Here is a 19,670-nt window from a genome sequence, read left to right on the forward strand (position 1 = left end):
CCGACGATCATATCGCAACAAAAGGGCTTATAGCTCACCTCTAGTATCCGATAGGACCAAGACTCTCACAACCAACAATACAAGGCACAACTCTTGCCTTGAATGACATATACCAATATCTATAACCAATCAAGACCTTTACTACTCATTATATATAAATCCCCTAGTAGGACGACAATGTTACTCCCAAGACTCAGTCCTAGTCTAAATATGGCAAGACTCTCGGGAAAGCACAGTTCCCGATTCGACATGCGGCAGGACAGTCCGCATCCAAGACCCGAACCCTAAATCGGAAATCGAGAACCCACAATCGGCAGGACAGTCCGAAAGAGGCGGAAGATATGTGCTAAACCAACAATCGGCAAGACGGTCCGAAAGAGTCGTAAAGATAAGTCAAGCAAAAAGGTATAGCATAAATGCTTTATCACAAGAATACGACTCTACCAAATGAATATTCCAAAAGAGATGATTCAATTGAAGTGAGGAGAATAAATGTCAAGAGCCAATAATAATTCAGGTGGGATATACCATGCCAATTAATACTCATAAACATGAATAGATAACCCATTTCTTGAATACTTGTCAATTGAATATAAATATAAATAAATGGAAATAGACCATTTATAACGACCATAACAAGAATTTAATTATAAATGACCCAAAAATAAGATAGACCATTTATTACTCACAAGGTATACATAATTAAATTGAACTCATATTATAATGAAAACATGTCATTTCATATATAAATGGCATAATTAAATAGTCAAAATTTCAAGCCACCCTAACTGGCAGTATCTGTTTGTAGAGAAAATGGCAGGAATTGTTAGGTTCATATACCTATTATTAGACTCTTTTAATAGTGAACTAATTAACATATTAATATGAGTTCTTTAGATCTAGTGCATGCATAACTAAATAAGAGATAAAATAAGAAAAACAATGTTCTTTATATTGTTATATGGCTTGAAATAATGGGCACAAATAAGGTCACCTTCCTTATTTGTTCTTGAGCTTAAATATAATGGATGATCCTCCTTAATCCCAAGTATTGAGATCCTCCTCTTGATTACACCCAAAACAAATCCCTTAAACTAATATATTAACTAACTAAATTAATATACTAGTATCCTTAAAATAATTCTAATAATCTTCTTATTACTACACTAGTAATCTTATATTGTTATTAGAATTTTGGATGAACAACATAATGTATTCTAAAACTAGTTTTAGAGAGAGTTGAGAGAGAAGGATAAGAATGCATGCATGAGAATATGGAGAAGTGGAAAAACGAGAACAAAAATCTCATCATAAAAGGAGGAAGGGTCGGGCGGTGTAAGGCCTTGTGCCAATGCATGGCTACCTCTTTTCCTTTCGTTCTTCTCCAAATAGTAGGTATGTAAGGCTAGTGTAGGATAGGTATGATTACATGCATTTTATCACATAAAATAAATCACCCACTAACTCTTTCATCGTCCATTTTTTTCGGTCCATATGTAAAATGGACTTCCATTTTATTTTGTCAATTTGTCACTTGTCACACAATATGTCACATGTGGTATATAACATGTTATTAATTAATTTAATGCATATTTATCAAATAAATATCTTTATATACATTAATTAAAGTACATATAACAAATTCTTTAGTGATTCTTGATCACAAAATAAAATGGGTCATATAATTATAATTCACGACATATTGTAATTATAATTAACCATTCATTCTTATCTCAATTGTTTCATAAACAATAAACAATTTTAGTAATAAAATATTTTAATTACTAAAATAAATCTTATTTAATCAAATTGCAATAAGATATAAATTTTCTCTCTCACAAATAAATTGTTCAATTTTAAGGAATTGATTAACTTGTATCGTCATACAATTAATCAACTTGTCTATTAAAGGAATTGTCCTATAGGTGTGACCTTAAGAGATCAACTGATCACCACTGTCAAACGACAGTAATGTCAAACTCTAGTTAGCCAATCATTACTGATTAATGTTGATCAGTTGACTATATAATTGAATCATCCCTTACGTATTATTAATTTGCGATTTAAACATGTGATCGCACTATTGTTGAGGAGACATACTCCAACAATCTCCCACTTGTCCGAGACAAGTGTGCGTCACCAATTCTCTTATCCTATTATAATCTCCCACTCAATGCAAGGTGTCTTGCAGGTCTTAGTTGCATTTGATCATATCTTGAGTGGTTTCCTTGATCTGAAGAGTAACTGTCTGACCGGAATTATCTACCGTAGATACCTTCCGAGCGTGGCCACGCATTTTCAGTTCACTACTCCTCGAGTGGCCTTGAGATTTCAAGCAACCCTGGCAAAGGGGTGGACAATTCCTATCGCACTATTCCCTTCACTTAGCCACAGATCATCATGACCCAAAATACACTCATTTGACTTCAGTTACGACAGTCATAGAGTATAAATCAAAGCTAATCAGAAACTTGTGCCAACTTGGGCGAATAGTCTCTAGTCAAAAGAATTGACTCATAGGAATACTATAGTAGCTCTTGCCACGACCAGGCTTTATGAATTTCCAGAACTCTATAAGCGGTCACTGCCCGGTAGAGTGTCCCATACGGTCTGTCTATGTCATCGACTAGTCATCCCATATGACCCTATGGCACGTGAACTTGCCATCAATCGCATCACACTCTAGTCACTTTGAGACGTCACCTCCTAGAAGTAACCAGGGGCGCATACTATGTCAATCCAGTTCACTTCAATGGGGTTCAATATTGTCTCAACAACCCATTTGGATTTAACAAAGTAATGAATGAGTTTAAAGAAACTCAAATGATAAATGCGATTATCGCAAATGAATAGTTAATGCCTTATTTCTATTTCATATCTTATAATCTTTAGTGTACATTTTACACTAATTAAATTGCAATAAAAGCTTGGTAAATGGATATACCATGTATCCATGCACTCCAACTTTATTAATTGCTATTTCCTTCTATTCAATGTTATTTCTAATAATTTATCTAAGTGTATGTCTAGTCTTCTTTACTAGACTTGGGCTCTTGTATTTGGAAGATGCTCCCACTATTATCGTATAACTTGTGATAAAGTCTTTGGTGGAGGGATTTACTTTCATTCCCTACGTTGACCATCTTATCACAATTTATTTTGATTCTGTTTGTAGAATTTGCAATTGTCGAAACTAAAACAATTATCTAGTGTCTTACTCCTAAGTCAATAATATCGGCCTAGGATTTCGATAAATCCTTATATGTTTGGAAACTAGAGTTTGTGTAGCCCTTCAGAACTCAGTATTTCATCCAAACATAAGAACGAATCCTCAATTCTCCTCAAGAATCTTAAAGGATATCCTTTAAAGCCTTCAAAAGACCATCATTCGAATTAACTTGTTATTGAATTATTATGCTCCAAGCATATGATTCATCATGGCATGTGCATTTATTGGCATACATGATCGTTCTAATGGCGGAAACATTAGCAATCGATTTCATGTGATCAACAACTTATTTAGGTTCAGTGAATGACTATGACTCTATCATATTAATTCCACTTTCATCAATATAAATAACCTACTCAACCTTGTTGATGTAAAACAGATATGAAAGATCTTATCATCATAAGTCTCTCGACTCTATGCCAATATTCTCTCAAATTTAACACATAGATTCGGAAATCTAAAATACATCGCACCTTTTCCTAGTCTACCAATCACTCTTTCACAGAAGAGAGCATTGGTACATTATTCTCAATAAGTAATATGTTATCAACATATAAGACATGGATTTTAAATATTTGTAATCGGTTTTTACCATTTCAAATATTTTCAAACCTTTTTTATTTTATATTATTTGTTTTAACCATAAAAGATTTTTCACCCTTGGTTCCTCATACCATGACGGTTAAATCCGTGTTTCGGTGATAATATTTGGTTAATAACATTTAAAAGGTATTTTAAAGCCTTTTATTTCATTTTTGGGAGGTGTGTTAAGGCCTTTCATCATTTCTTTATATTTTCAAAACAAGCATATTAGTCATCAACACAAAGTCATCCTTGGTTCCACATATCATGACGGATTTTAACTCGGGTACGTTGATGAGCATTGACTAATTATATTCAAATGAACTTAATTCAATTAATTCATAATTATATTCAAAACTTGCCAAATCGAACCCGACACCGAATATCATCAAAATAATGATGATTATTTCGAGTCTCGTTCCTAAAATCAATAAATGCGGTCTAAACGACCCTTTCAAACCAAATCGGGTCCAATACCCATTTTTCAATACGTTTTATAAAAATTTTCCAAAAGGTCAGAACACGGCATCCAACCGTTAGTTGGCCCGCGTCTAAACAGGCCCCTTCTTTCTTATTTCCAAAACCAGGCGAGACCCCCTTGTACTGCCAACAGGCTCGCCTCATATGGCTGCCTAGTGCAGGGTCTGTTCCCTTTCCAGCATCAGTCTAGGACGATCCCGACTCCGGTTAGCCCAGATATAGGACATATTAGATGACTATTTGCTCATTCAAAATCATATTTGCAAAATGCTTCACTAAGAGAAATGGATCACGTTATGCACCATAAACCTAATACGGTAAATGGATGTTTAATTTCCGTCTTCCATGCAAATCAACCATTAATCCAACTCGACATCTTATACTTGATACTTGGATTAAATCAACCGACATAGAAAGCTCTCACATGTTAGGTTTAAATTATTGGATGCGCATTTATGTATTTAAACCGTTTTATAACCTTTTGCAGTCAACCAACCAAGATCGATCAGTAGAGGCCACTACCGCGGGCGGGATTGGGTGTCTGAATAAAGGGATTCCCAATACGTACCTTCACCTCTTACTCAGAAACTTTGGATAGTGGACAACCTTATCCAGGGCGTACGAGAGTCATTCTAGAGATAGGATGCTAAAGAGGGACGATTTCCTTATCTTTAGTACCTATGTCAAACGCTGCTTTGTGCTTCGATTTGACCGAGGTATAAAGTGGATTTCGAACGGGTTCCAAGCATCCCACAAATGCTTGGTGGCGACTCCAAACATCTCTAATCGTGTCGAGACCCTTACCGAGACGAAACCGACCGATCTAAAACGATCCGGTCTAAAGCATTTTTACGCCGCCGAGCGTGGCTTTCAAAAGACCGCAGCGTCCACAGATCGAATCGGACCTGCAGGTGGGCCCATGTCCACACTATTACATAGTCAAGACTCTTGATTCTGCACAAGTGAGATATGATACTACCGAGAAGGAACTCCTTGCCATTGTCTATGCTTTAGACAAATTCCGTTCCTAATTGCTTGGATCAAAAGTGATTCTTTTCTCAGATCATCGTGCCCTTAGACATCTCTTGATAAAGAAAGAGGCAAAACCAAGGTTGTTGAGATGGATTTTGCTACTCCAACAATTCGATTTAAAGATAATAGACAAGAAGGGAGCCGATAATGTGGTAGCGGATCACTTGTCAAGATTTCGATTCCATAGTGATGAGGGAGAGACACCGATCAATGACTCTTTCCTCGATGATATCCTAATGGCCATCCGATCACAACTTGAGAGGCACACCATACCATGGTTTGCCGACTATGCTAACTACATTGTGGGAGGAGTCCTTCCTCCAAACTTGAACTAAAAGAAAGAGATTCTTGTTTGAAGTGAAGAGGTACTCTTGGGACGATCCCAATCTTTACAAGGAATGTAGTGATGGAATTTACCAAAGATGCATACCTCAATGGGAAGTTCAAGGTGTTTTGGAGGGATGCCATTCATCACCATATGGAGGACATCATGGAGCACGAAGAAATATTGCTAAAGTCCTTCAATCGGGCTTCTTTTAGCCTACAATGTTTGAAGATGCTAGAGAGTTTATTCTTCATTGTGATCATGCCAAAGAACCGGGAACATTTCTTGGATAAATGAGATGCCACAGCGAGGAATATTGGAGGAAGAAATTTTCGATGTATGGGGATTTGACTACCAAGGACCATTTGTATCATCTCAAGGAAACAAGTACATTCTTGTAGCCGTTGATTATGTATCAAAGTTGGTAGAAGCGATTGCTACTCCAACCGATGATGCCGAAACGGTTACTAAGCTTCTCAAGAAAGTAATCTTCCCAAGATTCGGAGTCCCTATAGCAATTATTAGTGATGGAGGGACACATTTCCATGAAAAGAAGCTCACATCCCTTTTGGCGAAGTATGGTGTTCAACATAGAACCGGCTTGGGATATCATCCTCAAACAAGCGGTCAAGTTGAAGTTTCAAATAGAGAGATCAAACAAATTCTTGAAAAGGTTGTTAACAAGACTCGTAAGGATTGGAGTATGAATCTTGATTACACTCTTTGGGCTTATAGAACGGTCTATAAGACTCCCATAGGAGCCTCCCGTTATAAGCTAGTCTATGGAAAGGCATGCCATTTGCCAATTGAGCTAGAATACAAAGCATTTTGGGCAATCAAAGCTCTCAACCTTGATCTCAAGCTAAGTGGCCAAAATAGGATAATGCAAATCCAAGAGTTAGAGGAATTCCGACTACAAGCCTATAAGAATGCCAAGATCTACCAGGAAAGGACAAAGTTGCTTCATGATAAGAGAATCAAGCAAAAGGCCTTGCACAAGGGAGACAAAGTCCTTCTATTTAACACCCGATATCGACTCTTTCCCGGGAAGTTGAATTCTAGATGGATGGCTCCCTATGTGATTACCGAGGTAGGAATATATGGAGACTTTGAGATAAAGTCGGAATATGGAAACATTCAAAGTCAATGGCCAAAGGTTGAAACCATATTATGAAGGAGCGTTCATTGAAGAAGTCGAGATCATTCGCCTCGAGCCTCTCCCTCCATGAGAAGACCATCATGGAAAGAGAGTTTGGTGGAGTCCTCTCCAAACCACCATTTGTAAATATACTAACTCTTCTCACTTGTATTTTTAACTTTATTGCATTTTAATAAGAAGCATGATTCTTGACATGAGAGTAGGTAATGGAGGGTCACTAACCCTTTTGATGAATGAAGGATTTAGCAATTCAAGTGTGGGGAAGCATTCTAATACGGTCGTTTCTATACCAAAAATAAATACCTAAATATACTAACGGAAGCTAGTGATAAGTAGGGTCGATCTCCACAGGGAGGCAAGGTATCTGTCTGAAAGTCCGTCTATCTAGGTCACAAATGGGGTTTTGTATTTGATTTTCTAAACTACTAAAGGTCAAAGGCAAGAGAAATAAGATAAAGAGCAGTAAAGTATGAAGATGTAATAAAAGTGATCAAATAGGAGAGAGTATGCCAGGATTTCGGTACACCATGGTAGTCTATCGACTCAATTAATAATAGCCTAGACAATCTACTGTGAGAAGGGCATGGGAAAGGTCCTTCCGGTCCGCTATCCACCCTAGAATTCCACTAACTTAAATTTCGTCCTCATTAGGGTAGTTTACTGTTCATAGCAGGTATGTTTATTCCAATCTTCCGATCCAGGAACAAAGTTAACCAAATTAATGTAATTTAGAAGCGTGCACTCAACTAAATTGGTGTTACAGTTATATTGCTATGGGGACAGATTCTCACATGTAAGTTATCTAACCTATTCTCTACATCGTCACAATCCTACCATGGATTCCCTAGTCCTAACATAAAGAGAATTAGCTACTCATGTTCTTAATGTAATTAACAATAACAACAAAAGACGTGCTAATAAGAGACATAACGAAATAATAACAGTAAAGAATAAATTGAATAAGGGTAAAGCAGTAAGGGAATGAACAAGAAATTAATGCAAACAAAGTATTAGTATTAAAGGGAAAGAATGATTACAATCTTAAAGAATCCGACGTAGAGAAAAATCCTCAAAGAAAAGTCCGAGATTAAGCAGTAAAGTAGTTAAGAGATTAAGAGAAGCAAAGAGTGGTAAAGAGTTGTAAAGTATGTTTATTAACCTAATTACTACTCCCTTATATAGCGGAGCGTAAATTAAAGAAATAAAACCTATTAGGGATTAAGCCAACCCATGTATCATAGCAAACCCCTCGATTGAGTACTTTCAGACTACTCGATCGAGGTCTTCTTCAGCAAATATACTCGATCGACTACTTCAGCTCCTCGATCGAGTAATTCGAATAAACTCCATTTCGATCGAGCTGTTAGAATCACTCGATCGACCTCCTGTTCTAGCCAAACCACTCGATAGACTCATAATTCCACTCGATCGAGTGGATATCCCATGCATCAGCCTCAAATACGTCCTTGGCAGCTTCATATGACTTCCTTCACATATCCCGAGGCACAATTCTTTCTCCGATGTTTCTGTCTCCGTACAATGCATGCTAAATGGGACGAATAATGGTGCGGTTTCACTACTTTCAGGTCCATTTCTGCAATAAAGGCAAAACAAACCAAAGTAGCCAATTCGGGGCACTTTGCAATACATAACGATATAAAAAGGCATAGAAATGCGTGCAATAAAAGGCTAAAAAGTCTATATAAATTACACGTATTAAATCTCCCCAAACTGAACCTTTACTTGTCCTCGAGTAAATTAAATGCAAACTAATGGAACAGAAAAGAAAACTCAGAGCTAGCTATAACTTGTCTACCTGAACCAATTTAATGCAATAAAAAATAAAGTTATAGCAACAGCAATCTATATGCAAACGAGTTGTATGATGTCCATAAATAAAGCTGACCTATCGACCTTGCAAGACCAACAAAATCGGACTCTCACGGGTCACTCTTCTCTCATGAAGCAAAGGGTGAATATAAATATGTAAGAGAGAAAGAGAAAACAGTCACTCACCTAAACTGCAACCTACATAACATGCATGCAACAGATATGATAGACGATTAAAGTACTATACACACATTCCAACCAACAAAGTTCGTCACAGCCGAGGGCTTACAAAAGATATGGGCAAGTGAAATTATAGGTGAGAAAAGACAAAATAAATTATGGAAATGTGTAGGTAAAGAGTCAAGCTAGCACCTAACAGGACCAAATAAAACCATCCAAATCTCAGTTGACTAGAAAATAAAGCGAAAGTGCCCTTCATTGGCACACAACTCACTACCCAATACACTATCTCCTCAAAAAGATGTAGATAAAACAGAGGAGTGAGACCGTCATAAACTTCCCTTTTTTAACACGGTCTCATTTCTATTTCTATTTGAAACTCAAACTTCATTTTTCTTTTCTTTTTTTTTCTTCTTATTTCACGTGTATTTCAATTTTCTTTTTCATTTTTTTTCCTTTTTTTCATTTCACACATTTCTTTTTCTTTCTTTTCCTCATTCCCACCGACTCCAAACAGATGAAAACAGGCCAAACTCGCAACAAGGATGAATATACCACTAAAGTCACACTAAACTAGCTTCACAAGGCAGGATAAATTTTGGGTGTAGTTAATGGGTCAAAAAGGCTATATTTGGCTAAAGTGGAGCTAAATAGGTGAAAATGAAGAAAGGGAAATTTGGAAGCACCTCCCTGCATATGACACCGACCACAAACCCGAATGTATGCAATTGACAAGAAATCGAATTTCATAAATGTGCAAAAGTGTTAAACATGGTATGTAAGGAGTACTACTCTCAATTCCTACATGAACCGGTCATGAATGTCACCAGTTATACGGCTCTAAAACTCAGAAATTGTAAAGTAGGTTACCAATTTATCAGGTCAAGTCTACACAGTCAGCCAAATTTTTGACATTAACTCTTAGATATGCGCAAGACTAAGCTATTAACTGTCAATTAGATGCAAGGCTCAAGAAAAAATGACAAGTTAAAGTGCAGTTTCATCACGAAAATCTACCGTTCCGACTAAACCTATATGCAAAATGAAACGTGAATATTTTTGAATTTTTGAATTTTTCTAATTTTTTTGATTTTTTTCAAAGAAATAAATAATTACAATGCAAGCGGAAAAAAGTAAACGTGAATGCAAAAATAATGCAAAAATGCAGACTCAAAGGATGCATTACGCTCCCCAAACCAAAACGGACAACGCCCTCGTTGTCCTCCAGCATACACCAGCAGATATATATGAGAACGGGGTAAAAACAACCAATAAATGCATGAAAAACAATAAATAAAAAGGAGACGAAAATAAATAAAAGAGCAAAAAGTACATACAAAATGACGAACTTCCCCAAACCAGCCAGAAAACTGGGGAAGTGAGTAGACCAGTAGCTACTCGTCAGCAGTCTCCTCCTCCTCCTCTACCACCGTGTAGTCGGGATCACGCTCCTGCTCCCTCCTCCTCCCCTCCTCAGCTCGTACTCTCTCCTCCTCCTTAGCGATATCTGCCTTGCTAGCTGGCTGTGGGTACCCCTCAGCTGGGTACGGGTAGAAAGATGGGTGTGGCCAGCCCTCAGGAATAGGACGTCCTCTCCTCATGTGATGCTCGTAGAAAGGGAACAAAGCAAGTGCAATGTCCAGCTCCATACGAGCCTGCCTGGTACGAAGCTCAAGAAGCAAACCGTCACGGCATCCTTGGTCAATGACCTCGGACGCCTCAAAAGGTGGAGGTGGAACAAAATTAGCCGGTTAGACCGGCTATGTAGGAGTAGGAGTGGGAATAGGGATCGGTTGAGCTGTGGGCGTCGAAGACTACCCAGCCTCAGTGGTCTGTGTGGATCTCTGTCCAGTCTCAGGTCTCTTCCGCTTCTTATCAGCGGAAATAGTGGTAGGTAGAGCGAGTGGAAGGTGGTAGAAGGGCAAAGGTGGAGGTATCCTACCCCTAACAGTAGGTAAAGGGACAAGATGGGGTAGGGTGGTGCAAGGTAAGGTCTCGGACAAGGAACCACAAATCTTCCAAGTCCGCTGGTCATAAGCAAGCCAAAACATAGATAGCATAGCTGGAATATCTAGGTACCTATCAATATCTACATGTGCCAGGTCACGAGGTAAGACAGGGAGGATAGAACGGGTAAGAAAAGTGGCTATGCCACCGCAGACAATGGTGCCCGACTTCTTCCTCCCAACAGTGTTAAAATACTGAGAAGTCAAATAGCCAATGTTAAGAACAAAGGGGCCCTCACTATCAATGTTCAGATAGCCCCCAAGAATAGACAACTCGACATTGTTGATGTTGTTCGGCTCTTTACGGCCGAATATCGTCCCACCAATGAGACGCAGGAAGTAACGGGCCGGGGGGAGGTGGACATAAGCGAGTCTGCGCTCCTCAAAGGCTGTCTGTGCCAAAGTCCGCCAAATGATACGTAGGACCTTCCTAGGAGGGTCCGAGTCACCGTGGGAGGACAGACCTAACCTACTACCAAACTCAGCTAGGGTCCAGGTCGTAGTCCGGTTAAATAACAGGAAGGAGACACACGAGCTGTCTGGGTCAGTGGCGTAGGCAGCAGTAGAAAAAGTGAAGGAGCTGAAAAACTCAAGGGTCAACTCCTTATAGGTCACGACACTCATGGTAATCAGTCCAGACATCCTCGCCCCGTTCAAAATCTCAACTACAGACTCCTAAATTCATAACTTCTCAAGTGATTCATGACACAAAAATTTGGTCGAACCAAAGTCACAACTCTCTAAGTCAAAGAAACGGGTACGATGCATAGCGTTAACGAAACGTACCTCAGGGTAATCGGGATGCGGGTCAAGAGACTCATCGGCCCGGAATGTGACTCGGCCAACACCGGGTGTGCATCGTCCGCGACCCCGTCCTCTAGTACCTAAAGAAGAAGCCCGTCCATTAGCGGGGTGAGGTACTAACGCAGCCCGGTAGGCAGCTGTGACAGCTGGTGACGACGCACCAGGGGTCGTCACCGTAGTAGACACGGTACCAGAAGTAGAAGCAGCAGCTGTACTAGCTGAGACAGAGCTGACAGTGGCGGAAACATAGCTACCAACAACAGTAGTAGAGCTAGCAGCGGCAGTAGTAGCACTAACAAGGACAGCAAGAAAAACGGTAGTGCTAACAGTAGGAGTGACGGTGGTAACAACAGGGACCACCGTCTCAGTCGTGGATGGGGCAGCAGTCGAACTAGACGAAGGGAGAGTGCTACTATCCATCTTAATCAAGCAAGTAATGCGGAAATTTAATCAACTAAACAGAAAACTCGAAATCTCCTATTATCAAACGGATTTTCGAACAAAATTGAAAAACCCTAAACCCTATTCCATCAATTTAAGTTGAATTTAACAAATAATCAACAAAAGAGTAAAGGAGAACACTTACTTGATGAAAGACCCACAAAAATAAGCAATCAATCGACAAAAATCCAATCAAAAGACGGATTTTAAGCAAGAAACCCGACGGAACCCTAATCGCCCAAATTAGACGCAACAAAGATAAATTTTAAGGGGGAAATTGAGGGCTTTTGTTGATATATTAGCAAGGAAAATAATGTGGGTAATTGATTTGGTATTAGGGAGAGATAAATGGAGGATTTGGAAAAAATCGCACACAATATCGCACAAATAAGGGGGAATAATACTTAGAATGAAAAATAGAGGAAGAAAAGGAGACTTCATGTCTATTATAAGTGCATTCACTCGATCGAGTGATTTGAAACCACTTGATCGAGGACTCTGGCAGTCATTCTGCTCGATCGAACAACTTGCTTCTCGATCAAGTATCCCTTCTTTTTGGCATTTCGATCGAGTCTCTGAAACCACTCGATCGAACAGTTGTGCAGGTCAATCCTCTCGATCGAGTATAAAAAGTACTCGATCGAGTTGTCTTCTCGTGGAACACATGAAGAAAAGTAGATCTATATATACTAATATACTCATATATGTTTTAATTTAATTTGTCATAAAATTAACTAATGATCTTATGCATGCAAACTAGTAAGCAATTTATAGAAGAAATCATCATCTTACATTGGATTTTCGATTTTAGGGCACAAAAGAGATCTCCTTCTCTCTTGTTCTTGAGCTTTCTGTTTGGATGAACAAAGACCCAAGTGTAGGATCTCTCCCAAGGATTAATACCCAAGACACACTCCTAATAAAATTAATATAATGTATACTAGATAATATTAATTTTGTAAGAAAAATTGACCCAAAAATATTTGGTATCTCACCAAAAACCGGTTGAGAGAGAGGAATGATGGAGGAAATTTTTCTCTTTCTAAAACTCTTGTTTTTAGATGGTATGAATGAATAATATCACTAGTGTATTTCTAAGTGAATATTAGGCAAAAATAAGAAGAAAAACCTCTAGGATTTCTCTTCCCAAAACCGGTGGGAGTGGAGGAAAAATGGAGCCAATGCATGCTCATGGTTACCTTCACAAGAATATGTAGGTGTGCATGGCTAGCAATAGGTTAACATAATTATGCTTTCCATTAACTTTTATCAACATAATATATATGTTAATTCCTCCCAATATTTCGGTCAAGATGAGATAAAATGGATTTCATTTTATTTTTGTCAATTGTCAATATGTCACATGTCATATGTAACATAAATTTGTTACGTATTTTTAACATATTAAAAATCAACGTATTAATAAAAATACGTCATATACAAAAATCGACTTAGTAATTCATAATTACTTGTACGAAAATATTTTATCAATTATAAATCACAACAAATTGTATTTATAATAATTCATTCAAATTCAATTGTTTCTTTAAACAATAATTTCATCTGAGAAATGATACAATTCGATTACTCAGACCGTATGTCATTTAATCAAATTTCAATGTGATACGTAAATTTTACTTCCAAGATCGTCCGTCAATTTTCAAGTAATTTAATTAACTCGTAACGTTATACGATTAATTAAATGATCAATTAAGAGTGTTATCCTTTAGGTATGACCTAGGGGATCAACTGATCACCACCGTCGTACGACAGTAATGTCAAACTCTAGTCAGCCAATCATTACCGATATATGTTGATCAGTTGAAAGTAAATATTACTTCCCAATTGTATTCTTTATAATGAGATTTAAACATGTGATCATCATGATCAACAGTCGTGATCGCATTATTGTCGGAGGACACATATTCCAACAATCTCTCACTTGTCCTCGACAAGTGTGCGTCACTAATTCTCTTGTCCTATTACTATCTCCCACTCAATGCAAGGTGTCTTTCAGGTCGTACTTGCAAGTGATCATATCGAGAGTGGTTTCCTCGATCTGGAGAATAACTGATTGACCGAACTTATCTATCATAGATAATTTCCGAGCGTGGCCACGCATTTCCAGTTCATTACTCCTCGAGTGGCCCTGAGATATTGTTATAACTCTGACTAGGGGTGGACAATTTCTATCACACTCATTCCCTTCAACTAGCCACAGCCATCATAACCCAAAATATGCCCATTTGACCCCATTTACGAAGGTCGTAGTAACACAAATCAAAGTTAATCTGAAACTGTGCCATCTTAGGCGAATAGTCTTTAGTCAAAAGAATCGACTCATTTGAATACTATAGCAGCTCTCTCCACGAGCAGGCTATATAAATTTGCCAGAACTCTATAAGCGGTCATTAGGCCCGACAAAATGTTCCTAACAGTCCGCCTATGTGATCGACTAGTCATCTCACATGACTCTATGGCACTTGAACTTGCCATCAATCGCATCACACTCTAGTCACTTCGAGACGTCACCTCATACAAGTGACTATGGGCAAATAGTATGTTAATCCGTGTTCACTTTAACGGGGTTCAATTGTCACTACAACCCGTTTGGATGTAACAATGTATAAATTAAAGATAAAAGACAAATGTGATTATGAATATGAACAAAAACAACACTTTTATTTCATTTCAAAATCTAACATAGACTTGGTACACGTTTAAGTCCCATGGATGCCATATGTCCATCATGTTTAGCCTACGATAAAGGCTTGGTGAGCGGATCGGCTATGTTGTCATCCGTCCCAACCTTACAAATCGCAATTTCCTTTCTTTCAATGAAATCTCTTATCACATGATATTTTCTAAGTACATGTATAGATCTATTACTAGACATCGGCTCCTTAGCTTGGAAGATCGTCCCACTATCATCACAATAGAGAGTGATGGCATCATTGGCGGTAGGTACTACTTTTAGACCTTCCGTGAATTGCCTGATTCAAACAGCTTCCTTAGCAGCTTCTGATGCTGCAATGTACTCAGCCTCCGTTGTAGAATCCGCGATTCTGACTTCCTTGAAGCTTCTCCAGCTTACGGCACCACCATTGAGCATGAAAACGAAACCAGCTTGTGATTTCAAGTCATCTCTATCTGTTTGAAAAGTTGAGTCCGTGTATCCATTAACACGCAACTCAGTGTCTCCTCCAAATACTAGGATAGAATCCTTAGTTCTTCTCAAGTACTTAAAGATGTTCTTGACGGCTATCCAGTGACTCTCACCTGGATTTCCTTGATATCTACTCGTCATGCTCAAGGCATACGAGACATCAGGACGTGTGCATATCATGGCATACATGATTGATCCAACAGCGGAAGCATAAGGGATCGTCTTCATGCGTTCAACATCATGAGGTTCGGAGGGAGATTGAGTCTTGCTCAATATCGTCCCGTTTACCATAGGTACCAATCCCCTTTTGGATTTGTCCATGCTGAACCGTCGAAGAATCTTATCAATATAAGACTCTTGACTTAGTGCCAATATCCTCTTGGATCTATCTCTATGGATCCGGATACCTAATATGCGTTGTGCTTCTCCTAAATCCTTCATTTGGAAGTGGTTACCTAACCACTTCTTAACAGAAGATAACATCGGAATGTCATTTCCAATGAGTAGTATGTCATCGACATACAAGATTAGGAACACAACATTGCTCGCACTAAATTTCATGTATAAACCTGGTTCCTCAACACTTCGAGTGAAACCATTCTCCTTTATAACATGATTGAATCGATGATTCCAACTTCTAGATGCTTGCTTAAGACCATAAATGGATCTCTTAAGCTTGCACACTTTTGTTAGGATTTTTAGAATCAACAAAACCTTCGGGTTGTATCATGTACACCTCCTCTTCTAAATGCCCATTTAGAAAAGCGGTTTTGACATCCATTTGCCATATTTCATAATCATGAAATGCGACAATCGCTAACAAAATCCGTATGGATCTTAGCATGGCTACGGGGGCGAAGGTCTCATCATAATGGAGACCTTGGACTTGGGTAAATCCTTTTGCCACTAGCCTAGCTTTGTAGACATCGTCATGTCCTTCTATGCCATTCTTGACTTTGAATATCCATTTGCATTGAAGGGGTCTTGCCCCTTTAGGCAAATCTACCAAGTCCCAAACTTGGTTTTCATGCATAGAATCCATTTCGGACTTCATGGCTTCAAGCCATAAGGAGGAATTTGGACTAGAGATTGCAGTCTTGTAGGTCGCAGGCTCGTCACTTTCTATAAGCAACACATCGAGCGTTCCATCTTCTTCGATAAGTCCCACATATCGATCGGGATGGCGTATAACACGAGTCGTTCTTCTTAGTGGAGGAGAGACAACCGTGTTAGACGATGAAGGAACATCTTCTTGCGTCTCTATCTCGGTTTGTGGCTCTTGAACTTCATCAAGTTCAAAATTTCTCCCACTCTGTCTCTTAGAAATAAATTCTCTTTCTAAGAAGACTACCTCGCAAGACACAAACACCTTGTTTTCTTGAGGTTTGTAGAAGTAGTAACCTCGTGAGGTTAAGGGGTAACCTACAAAGATGCAATTTTCGGATCTTGGGGCAAGCTTGTTGTCGCTTTTAGACTTGACGTAAGCATCGCATCCCCAAATCTTCATATAGGATATATTGGGAATCCTTCCCGTCCACATCTCATATGGAGTCTTTTCGGTGGACTTTGTGGGACTATTGTTCAAAGATCTAATTGCGGTTTGAATCGCAAATCCCTAAAACGAGTTCGGTAACTCGGTTTGACTCATCATTGATCGAACCATATCAAGTAAGGTTCGATTTATCCTTTCGGCAACACCATTGAGTTGTGGTGTTCCGGGTGGAGTAAGTTGTGATATAATACCACGACCTTTCAAGTGTGAATCAAATTCAAGGCTAATGTATTCTCCACCACGGTCGGATCGTAGTGCCTTAATCCTTTTGTTCAATTGGTTCTCTACTTCGTTTTGAAATTCCTTGAATTTCTCAAACGCTTCACTCTTATGCTTCATTAAATAGATATACCCATATCTACTCAAGTCATCGGTGAAGGTTATAAAGTAGTCATAATTACCACGAGCGGTGATACTCATTGGTCCACATACATCGGTGTGTATGAGTCCCAATAGTTCACTAGATCGTGTCCCTTTACCACTAAAAGGATTACGAGTCATTTTGCCAAGTAGGCAATATTCGCATGTGCCATATGATTGATAATCAAATGGTGTAATCACCTTAGTCGAAATTAATCTTTTGATGCGATTCTCGTTTATGTGACCTAATCAACAATGCCAAATGAACGCTTCACTTGAGTCACTTGATTTGAGTTTCTTTGATTGAATGTTGTAGATATCATTAGTCGGATATGAGGTCTCTAAAATGTAAATGCCATTGATAGAGGAAGCTTGGCCTATAACCAAGTCGTTCCTAGAAATAGTACAACGATTGTTGTTAATGACAAAACAAAAACCGTCCATGTCTAGCATGGCGATTGAAATAATGCTTTTAGAGAGTGTAGGCACACAAAAACAATTATGTAAATACAACTCAAATCCGTTAGGCAAAGCTAAAACATAAGTTCCTTTGGATTCGGCCGCTACTCGAGCTCCATTTCCAAGGCGTAGATCCACATCTCCTTTGCTAAGCCTCTTCACATCTCTTAAACCCTGTAAATGATTACAAAGGTGAGAACCACAACCGGTATCCAGTACCCATGTCGTAGTGGAAGTATAATTTATATCAATAACATAAATTTCTTTAGGAATTTTACCTTTTGGAGTGATGATTCCTTCCCTTATATTTCGCAAATATACGGGACAATTCCTAAGCCAATGTCCCATGCCATAGCAATAATGGCACTCATCATTAACTTGCTTGAATTTTTTGATTTTCATTCCCTTCTTCTTGAACCTTTTGCCCTTGGAAGCAAGAACTTGATTGCTTGAGCTCCCACTAGTTTTGGCATCTTTATCTTCCAGAGACAAAGACCCTATAGATTGTATTAGGTGATCTTCCTGAGACGGGCTCACACGAGATCTAGTAGTAGTAGGTGGTTTAGAAGAAGTGATGAAGTTAAGGTTTCCATCCAAACCTATCCCAAAATGAAGTTCTCTAGTAGTGTCGAAGTCATTGTTGGAGCAAACGTCGTCAAAAACATTGTGGTATGACTCAATAGTTATCGGTGCGGTAGCGTTTGATGGATTCATTGTAATGCACTACAAGTATGGAGGAAAGGAAATATTAACATTTGTCTTTTAAATCATACTTGTAAACAAATTAAACAAGATATGAACATTTATATAGTGACCTCTACTGATACCCGTCGTTGTGAGTACCAAAGATAAAATTTATAATCTCCTATTAAGACTAACCTAGGCTAGGGGTAACAAGGTCGAACCACAAGGAGGCAGTTGTAAATTCTAGTTGATCTATATTTAGTCTATGGTGACAAATGTGGGGGTTGGTTTGAATTGGTCTACAGCTAAAAGAGAATAAAGACAATAAACTAAATAAACGATTTAAACAGATAAAAGAAGGGTACTAGGATGGTCAGTTCATTATAGCTTCGGCGGCAGCAAACTAAGTCGGTCTGAATCAAACACAGGTAAGGCGGGAAATAAAGAGGTCCTCTAGGTCCACTCTTAACAAATAGCATCTCTCGATCTCGCTATAGGTCCCTAATGTCACTAATACTGACTCTTGTCCTGAAAAGTGACTAACGGTCTAAACTATACCTATCTTTCGATCTTAGCACAGTCTAGTCGATTTAATTGATGGTCTAATAACTTCCCCTATCTTTCGATCTAATGGGTCGGTCACAAAAAAGGTATCTAACTGGTCGCATGCATTCGATTCGTTAAATACAAGATTAAAACAATTAAAACGAATATAAAACCCTACGAGGTCAGTCGATCGACTGGCAATGTCAGTCGATCGACCAACACGCGAGACAGTCCTTTCTAATCTAATGCCGCCTATGCCATAAATCGCCTACATCCTAGCACTAAAGAGTTAGCTACTCATGATGAAAGTAATACCAACAATAAAACTAATAACGATTACTGAATTCATGCTTAAAGTAAATAACAACAATGATAATACGATAATTGGCTTTCGGGACACTAACTATCAAATCTATACTAATAAAGAAAGTAAAACAATAAAATGTAATTAGGGCAGAAAGAATACCGAGATTCAGAGGAACGATTAAGAATAAGAACAGAAAATCCAATGCTAAACCGATGTTCCAAACCCTAATTACTCGAATAAACCAAAACTGATAGTTACTGTATTGTGATAAAAACTTGGATAGAAAAATGATCCCCCAACTTGATTGTTTATGTTACGTTATATAGCAATCAACGTAACACCTTATTTCCTAAACCTAAACTTCACGGGCTTCAAGATTCACAGTCTTTTAATTTACGTCTGGAATAGCGATCTGGTCGATCGACTGACAATGCTGGTCGATCGACTGCTCCTCAGCAAATAGTAGCTTCTGGAACCCGAGCATTGGTCGATCGACTGAAGGTAATGGTCGATCGACTGGATGAGCTG

This window comes from Silene latifolia, chromosome 2, assembly GCF_048544455.1.
Source record: "Silene latifolia isolate original U9 population chromosome 2, ASM4854445v1, whole genome shotgun sequence".
Classification (NCBI taxonomy): domain Eukaryota; kingdom Viridiplantae; phylum Streptophyta; class Magnoliopsida; order Caryophyllales; family Caryophyllaceae; genus Silene; species Silene latifolia.